The 8,575-nt window shown below is 46.6% G+C and overlaps 1 pseudogene; it reads right to left on the reverse strand.

Moving 5' to 3' along the window:
• Positions 1 to 1,972: 1,972 nt before the first annotated feature.
• LOC147627406 (uncharacterized) lies at positions 1,973 to 2,956 on the reverse strand (annotated as a pseudogene).
• Between the last annotated feature and the right edge of the window lie 5,619 nt (positions 2,957 to 8,575).

An 8,575-nucleotide genomic window follows, 5' to 3' on the forward strand; every position in this document is an offset into this window, starting at 1 on the left:
CCGATCCATCCAGTCTACCCAGCTGGCGGACTCCTGTTCGTGCATGACGGGGTCCAGTGATCTCAAAAAACTCTCCAGTCACTCTATCACCAAGCTGTGTCCACTGAGAGGCCTGACGACGATAGTAAAACTCATGTCTCTGCTCCTCTACCTCTCTAACCTCCTATCGTGCCTGGCTCAGCTGGGACGCCACCCACTCACATATGCTGGCTGCTGCTCCTGAAGGCGCTGTAGCGAAGCAAGGCTGCGTCTCAGCCATTGCTCCCGCTCGCAAATCTCTCCCAGTCGTGTCAAAGCTGCAACGTGCAGAAAAGAGCTAAGATCAATGAGTCCCTGGGCACACTGGCCCGCTGCATCCTGGTCAGAGCACTGACTATCATGCCAGATCCTCTCAATGTCCTCAGCGAGACTGGGATCTGTAAGAACCCTCTCTGGGATCCTCAACTGCAAGCTGGGCTCCCGGGTCCCCTCCTCCAATGCCAATATAACTGGCGCATGATCTGAAAATGAGGTGCCAGCGAGAATGCCGACGGAGCCCCCTCGCTCCCCTAGCCAGTCGCCCACATAAAAGCGATCAATCCGTGATAGATTAGTCCCTCCCTATCGGCGATCCGACCGAGAGAAACTAAGACTGTCCTGAGACTGGGAGAAAGCCCCATGCTGCCATGCATCACTGATTCTCAGTGACATGCAAAACCAGTCCCAAGCTGCAAGCTCCGTGCCGTGCACTGTAACATGACTGCCTCCCACCCTATCTGTCGGGTCCTCAAGCATGTTGATCTCCCCCAACACACCAATGTGCGGCCTCTGGCAATGCATCTGTAACCTGAGTCCAGAACTCTGCTCTGGCACTAGCATGATTGGGCGCATAGATGTTGAGCACACCCAATAGCTCATCATGTATCCTCAGAATGACATACTGTGCTCTACCAGGCACAATGATCCCTCGATCCACAATGGCCTGTTGCCATACATCTGCAATAACCATGCATACTCCTCCCTGTCCACCCAAAGGACCAAACCTTGCAGACCAAAAAGTGTCCCATCTACCAGGCATCACCGAACCATATCTTCGGATCCTGCTCTCACCCAAGTGGTGCTCCTGCATCATCAAAATATCAATGCTGCCACCAACCAGACATCTCTGAAGCTCCTGCCTCAAGCAGCCTCGATAGCGTATAAAGTGTGCTCCGCCAAGGCCCTGTACATTCCATGAGATGATCCTCATGGATGCCCTACTCAGGTGGATGCTGTCTCAGCCGTACGGCAGGCCTTCGCAAGCGGCTTGGATGGAGAGTAGTCCCCATCCGAATGGCTGCGAATCTGCCCATCTGGTGTACTGCAAGAATCCCGGATCAAGCGCCAGTGTGGCTGTGGCCCATGGCGACTGCCTCCTACTCTGACAGAGTAACCTCGTGTATACTAACATATCCAGGGTCGCGTGCCAAGTCTGCCACTATGCGCACGACCAAATGACGAATCCCTGAGGTATCCACACTCCCGGGATCCAAGAAAAAATGAGCCAACTTCCAAAGTCGGCCTATCACATCTGTCACCTCCAGATCGCTCATGTGGTGCGAAAACTCAACTGCCTGAGTCTTCAAAGTGCTGAGAGCGAGCTCTAGAGTCCACTCCCGGTCACAAGGTCCACAAAGAGGGAACGAGAAGGCCACCGCTGAGTCTAGTGCCTCCTCCCCGCGGGCCGGAGGTATCACTACATGAACGCGAATGGGTGCTAGCTCATGGGGGCCCTCTGCTCCAAAAAGCCGTGTGAAAGTATAATCAAAAGCCTCCGAGCACTGTCTAATGCCAAGGCGACTCAGCCGACTGCGGATAGATGAAAATTCCTAAAAGTAATGAGAAGATTTTTTTGATAGAGAAGTTTACTGCCTTAGAAATTTTCGGATGCTACCCTGGTTATGCCAGCAATCAAAGGGGTTACTTTCATACATATGCTACAATAGCATTGTCTCTAGGCACACATAGAACCCAGAGGAACTGGAAGAGTATGATAAACACCATTTGCTAAGGTATAAACGAAAGCCAGAACCACATGAATTGCAAAAGTCATTAGAATGGAAAGATACATTGTAAAAGACTTGTTGATAAATTAAGGCATATGGTTGTAGAGAATATGCTGCATAAGAAAACATACAATGTAAGTTAGTATCGAGGGCTAGGAAACAATAGTAAGCTAGAAACATACCATGTAGTGTGTAATGTTGGTGTCAGTCCAAGCAGCTCTGAATGCTTTTTTGAATGCTTGTAAGTTGTATTGAAAGCTCTTTTTGTTTTGTTGGGAGTAGTTGACTTTCTCACACATTTTGAATAGAGCATTAATTGAACGCCAAACATCTGCTTTGACATTCCTTGAAGCACCTTCATGGTCTTTCACTGCATTATGAAGCTTTTTCCAATGTTGGTATTCGATTCTACTTGTATAGGTTGTTGTATATTGCTTTCCTAACTTTGTAGGTTTGTGTTGCTGATTATTCATTGGCTTGGAAAGAAATATTCTTGCCTTAACACCTCCAATAGAGGGCTTCATTGGAACTTCCTTTTCATTTGATGACTTTTTAGTGTCCTTCATAATCTTGACATTACCTCCATGTAGTCCAATTTCTGATAGCACCTTCTCCAATGCACATATGTCTTCTTTCCTCTTTGCTACATTCTTGATCTTCCAAGCAAAGCCAATGTGGAGATATACTAGTTTCTCTAGGATACAACACAAAGCATGAAGTGTGCATATATGTACATTGGAAAGAGGAATCTCAAACACTGGTTTAAAGTTCACATTCAAAATTTGTCTGTTGCTCGGTGGTCGTCTCCACGACTTAGAGTCCATCACCCTTGCGGAGTATATGCAGTAAAGGTATGGAGACTTTGCATTGGCCCCTTTGCTGCAATTAAATAAGCACATGAGAGTCTGCAAGTCACCTCTGCAAGATGCCATTGGACTTGAAAGGCACCCCTTTTCTCTACATGGAGCATCCTGGTTGCATTCATTTGTTCTTTGATAAGATTGGGGATATGTGTCTGATGAAATATCCAAAACAAGGATTCATGGTCCTCTCTTTCTTGACCTGTTAACTTATGACGGACATTGAGACGTACTATGTTTTACGTCATTAATTTAAATATTCTGAGTCATGGGCTGGGCTTGGCGGCACCGTATGTTAAGGATAAAGGGATTGGGTGATCGCCAATGAGAGGTGCACCCTGTATATCAGCAGGGTAAGGGTTAAGATAGGTCGGCCATGTATGGGCGCCCATGTGTGAACGGTCAAGTCACCTATAAGAGTCAAATGTAACCCTAAAACCCTCATTCTCATGTGTTGTGAATACAAGAGTGCTCTTGCCTTATCTTCTTGGTTTCCTTCTCCTACGTGTGTGTGAGAAAGAGAGAGAGAGAGAGTGAGAGAGCAATCGAGCACTATGTAGCGGCATGACGGCGGCGAGGCGGTAGAGCGGCGACGATGGCTCCTTCTTCACTGCGACACGGGAATCCTTCACGGTGGCGGTTTGAGAGGTGAGTGACACACCTTTGCATTTTGTTTGAGCTTGCTTTCCTGGTTGTATGCTTGCAGCCATTCGTGGCTCGCATACGGTGTTCGGCAAGTCCCCAGCTACGACCTGTGCGGCAAAAGCGCACATTTTTGGCACTGCCTGCCGGGGAGATGCCCTGCACCAAGCTCCAGTTTACAGCTCGGGCTGCTGCGTGAAGTGAAATCTACACTGTAGGAAAGGCGACTGTGTGTTTGTTGTTGAGGTGTTTCCGTGTTTTGCAATCTGTTTCTGTAATTTGTCTTCTGCAATTTCGTTTCTTTTGTTATTTTTTCACTCCACGTGCGTTTTATTCTCTGGTTTTCTACGTGTGAGGGGGGATTTCTGAATTCCCAGACCTGTGTTGTGTGCGAACTGCGCCGCAGCCAAGGTTGAACCCTAAAAAAACCCTAGAAAACTTATCTAAAAAAAAAATCGAAAATAAAAATAAAAAAATTAAATTTTATTTTTAAAGAAAAAACCAAACGTGTGGAGAGGAAAGATTTTTTATTTGGAGGAAAATTTTTCGAAAAGAAAAACCCCCAATTGACCCCGATCCCGACCCTGGCCTCGATCTCGGTCTTTTGATATATATATATATATAGGAGAGTGAGCCTCCATAGCTTTCTTTCAAGTGAGAGCTTATGGGAAGTTGAGCCCTATATGTAGCCCACTCCCCAAGGAGTGAAGTGAGCATATGGGATAAAGCCTTCACCCTTTCCTCCACAAGCAAATAGGCCTTCACCCTTTCCCCCACAAGGAAACAGACTGTTTTGAGGACCACAGGAGCTCTGGATAGGCGAACACGGTGCTGTAAAGCACGCTAAGACCCTTTAAATGATACGCTCGTTTCAAGCTATCACACGCCCTAGTTCAGGTTCGACCATAAGTAAGGGGATTAAAAACAGGTTAAAAACAATATAAAAACAAGTAAAAACGGGGTGCAAAACACCTAAGAAACCACTTGTGTGGGCTTCAAGGGTAGTTACGAATGCACGTAGGGTACCCACGTCACATGCATCTACGTTCTACTCAGGTGCTAGAGCCTGAGCCATTAGAAAGCGTTTCAGTTTACGCAGGCTCACACCATCCCTTCACGTTAGCATCTTGGCCTTCAGCTGGAACCCAAGGGAGTGCAACCCAAGATCCACGAATAGCAGATAGTGATTCGTCCTCTGACTCAGAAGCCATGGAAGGGCACCGTACCAAGAACCCTGAGGAGACAAGCCAAAACATGCCAGTTTGGGCCCCACAACCCGGATCTAGCATGTTTAGTCGTCTAATAGAGACCTTTAGTAGAGCTACACGCTCTGAACATGCGACAAGAGAAGTAAATGAAGAAGGAGGGGTAGTGGATTCGCCATTCACATCTCACGTAGACCCTACCCTCCCAAAGAGTGTCCATGTGGATATTCTACCCACTTCGTTTAATGAGGGCCCTACTGAGCTACCACCTTCCGATGCTCTTCCTAAAGTAGAGGTCCCTAGAAGCCAATCCATAAGAAGTGACATTACGTCCACTTCAAGAGAACCGTTTGGCACACCAAGTCTAGATGGGATATTTCTCAATGAAAATTGGGAATATGATCTACACACAGAGACTCTAACTGACCTATACACGGGTTACACATACCATGTAGGTTGGTTAGAAGTCATACGATCTACATCTAGCGCCACTAATCTAGAGGAGCAACAACAAATGATATGTGAGGTTATTCATAGAATTATCCAAATTGAGAGGCAAAATAGGAGAGTGAACTTAGTTTCCACTGGCCCTATGAGATTTTTGGATACGGGCAAGGCCAAACAACCAACCCTATCACAATTGGAGACTCCCTCGGTGAGTCCCATAGACCCTTCGTATGTTGTTTTGCCTGGAGTCTCAATGCAGGTTGAGCCCACGAGCAATAACTTTAGCTTTCCAACCTTGGCTCAACTTTCCATTAAGGAATCCACAATGCCTACCCCAATGATGAGCATAACGGAAAGTGCACCTGTTACCGCTGTAGTTAGTATGATGCCGCTACCTAGTGGAACAGTACATACAACAGTGCGTGCCAGTGCCTATCGACCATATGTACCTATCGCTACTCATGCTCATGTAGCTCCTACGCCTCTTAGTATGCCAATGGCGTATGCTCCACGACCGCCTTATCACAACCCTTATCCAAGAGGAGCTAGGCCTAGTCACATATCATATCCTACATCAGCTGCCTACATACCCAGACCAATGCCAACTCCTATCAACCAGGCTATCCCAGAAGTGCCTCGACCAGCTATACCTGCTCACCTAGGTGATCTCGCAGCGTTTGCTCAGACGATCGGACGATCTATTACAGAAAACATGCGGGGCATGAGAGAGAACCTAGAAGCAAGGCAGTACAAGTGACTAAGCTCACTCAAAACTTCAGTGGTAACGAGGATGTTAGGAAGCACATTGAAATCTTTGAACACATGTGTGATTCCTTGGAAGAGCACAATGAGCTGCATAAGTGTAAAGCCTTAGGCTTAACCTTGAGTGGGAAGGCCGGAGATTGGTATCGAACCTTAAGGGTTGAAGAGCGCACTCACTACCCCACTCTCAAGAGATTGTTCTTGAAAGAATACATACGTGAGGGTGTGCTTTGGGGAGTAGCATCTCAACTCCAAAAAGCTGAACGCGAGGAAGGGGAGTCAGTGAGAGACTTTATAAGTCGATTGAAGCATCTAAATTCTCGTTGCACTCCCGATGAGCACTTCAATAATAACCAACTGCTCGATAGATTCATCCGAGGATTGCGCCACGAGGACATATACAATGGCCTAGTCATTAGAGGTCTTACAACGTGGGAAGCAGTCACTGCCAATGCAATCCAGTTAGAAGACAACTTGATGATTGCAGGTAAAAGGGTGTCTTCGGAGACAAAATCCGTGAGTTCGCAAGTATCTGGGCACGAGCCAATGATGGTAAAACCTATTGCCAAGTTAGAAGACAACTTGATGATTGCAGGTAAAAGGGTGTCTTCGGAGACAAAATCTGTTAGTTCGCAAGTATCTGGGCATGAGCCAATGATGGTAAAACCTATTGCCAAGGAGCCCAAGATATCCGAAATGTCTGTGATGACCGACCTTACTAAGGCTCTCCAAGAATACTTTAGGGATAATCGAGCTCCTCAAAATAGCCATATGTACCCAAGAAGAGAGCAACAATGGTGTTCGGTTTGCTTAGGACCACATAGCACGAGTGAATGTCCCACATTCAGAGTCAAATTCAATGGGAATTGCAATGCATGTGGTAAGTATGGCCATCAATCTAAAGATTGCCTAGTACTTAAGCGAATCTAAAGATTGCCTAGTACTTAAGCGAATGTTGGCAAATCAGGCACCACTAGCCTGGTCAAACACACCTCAAGTACCCGCGCTAATGCCTGCACAACCTGTCGAGCAATCGTCACAGCACATAGTTCCAAGGAATCCGAATGTAGTCCAGTCTATGCCGTTACCACCGCCAGTGCTAGGACCACAACCTCCACATCCGGATTACCCCAATAAACCAGACGGGTTGTGAGTCACATAGTGCGTGTGGGGATTATGAAGAGGAGATAGATCCCACTACTCCATACGGGATTGATACATTTGAAATGACTCCCCAGTACTACATGGAGGATCATTTCGGGCAAGTCAAGCCTGTATATCAAGCAGCTACTCTCGCCACAAGAGGGCAAAACCTTAATACCTTGGCGAGGAGACCACCTCTTCAATGCTATGAGTGTGGTGGACCGCATCGTGTAGCGGAGTGCCCTAATAGGCTACAAAAGATCGCTACTCAGATGCAACCAAATCAAGGGAGCACATCAGGAATGCCGGTACTTACATGTAATCGTTGTGGTATAGATCATTTGATTGCTCAATGTCCACATAATCCTAATGCACCCAAGATTATGCCATTGAATTTGGTTGAGGTCACCAACCAGGCACGAGGAACCATACCTGTCGTACCCGCGGATGTAGTTACACGGTCAATGCTTCAAAATCAAAACTACATTCTTGAAGAGAGGGATACTGCATCAATTGCTCAAGCAAAGAAAAAGAAAATACGACGGAAGAGATCGCTTAATGCCACAAGCTCCAAGCCTAGTTCAAAGACTAACATAGGGACAGGAGACGACCCCGTGTATATGAATGATCCTGAAGATGATTCCGATTCAATAGAAACCATGGGGACAAAGCCACTACCTTAAGGGAGGAACCCACTCGGGAGCTCAATGAAGGAGAATCAAGCGAGTACATAAATAAGGGAAAACAGAAGGAAACTTTCTCGGCCCCACAACCAAGTCAGGTAATGCCCTCTCGACCACCCAAACTGACTGACTCCCCAAGACAAGCCACGTGGGCCAAAAACCCTCAAGAAAAAGATTGGAACTTACCCAAACCCAGTTGAGGAGATTGAACAACTGCAACACTTAAGGGGTTTGGTGGAAGAAACACAAAGAGAACTGGAGCCAAACCTGAGAAAAATCAAAATTCCAGACATAGTGTTTCCTACGCAAGTTCAGCCTCACAGGAATATGTCATATCAAATGATCTTAGGATGTCCTTTCATGAGGGAAGCACAAATGGTGCATGACTGGTCGAAAAACCATGTCTACCTACAATTCCAGGATTCTGTCATTCGAGTTGATCTTGAGAATGGTCGCGCGCATCCTTTAGGAAGCAAGGTTATCATCACGATAATCGATCGGATACCACTATTCACTCAGTCCCATTAAGGTATTGCTATACATGCAAAAAAGAGACTGATGATGGGAAAGATTCTCCTTATATGGATGTCCTACCGGGTATGACTGAGTCAGATAACGTGGATTGGGTACACCTAGCGGCAACCATAGACACATGGGAAAATAGGAGGCACAAGTTGGGTAACACCTGAGGGGCAAGATATGCCACCGTTAGTGCCAATAAACATGATAGGTGTTATGCACTTGACTCCTGATGGCGAGAAAGCGACAAACTCCACTGACACTGAAAGTAGCGAAGACTTTGACCCATG

The sequence above is a fragment of the Cibotium barometz genome, chromosome 21 (genome assembly GCF_041138505.1).
Source record: "Cibotium barometz isolate CiBa-2024 chromosome 21, ASM4113850v1, whole genome shotgun sequence".
Taxonomy (NCBI): domain Eukaryota; kingdom Viridiplantae; phylum Streptophyta; class Polypodiopsida; order Cyatheales; family Cibotiaceae; genus Cibotium; species Cibotium barometz.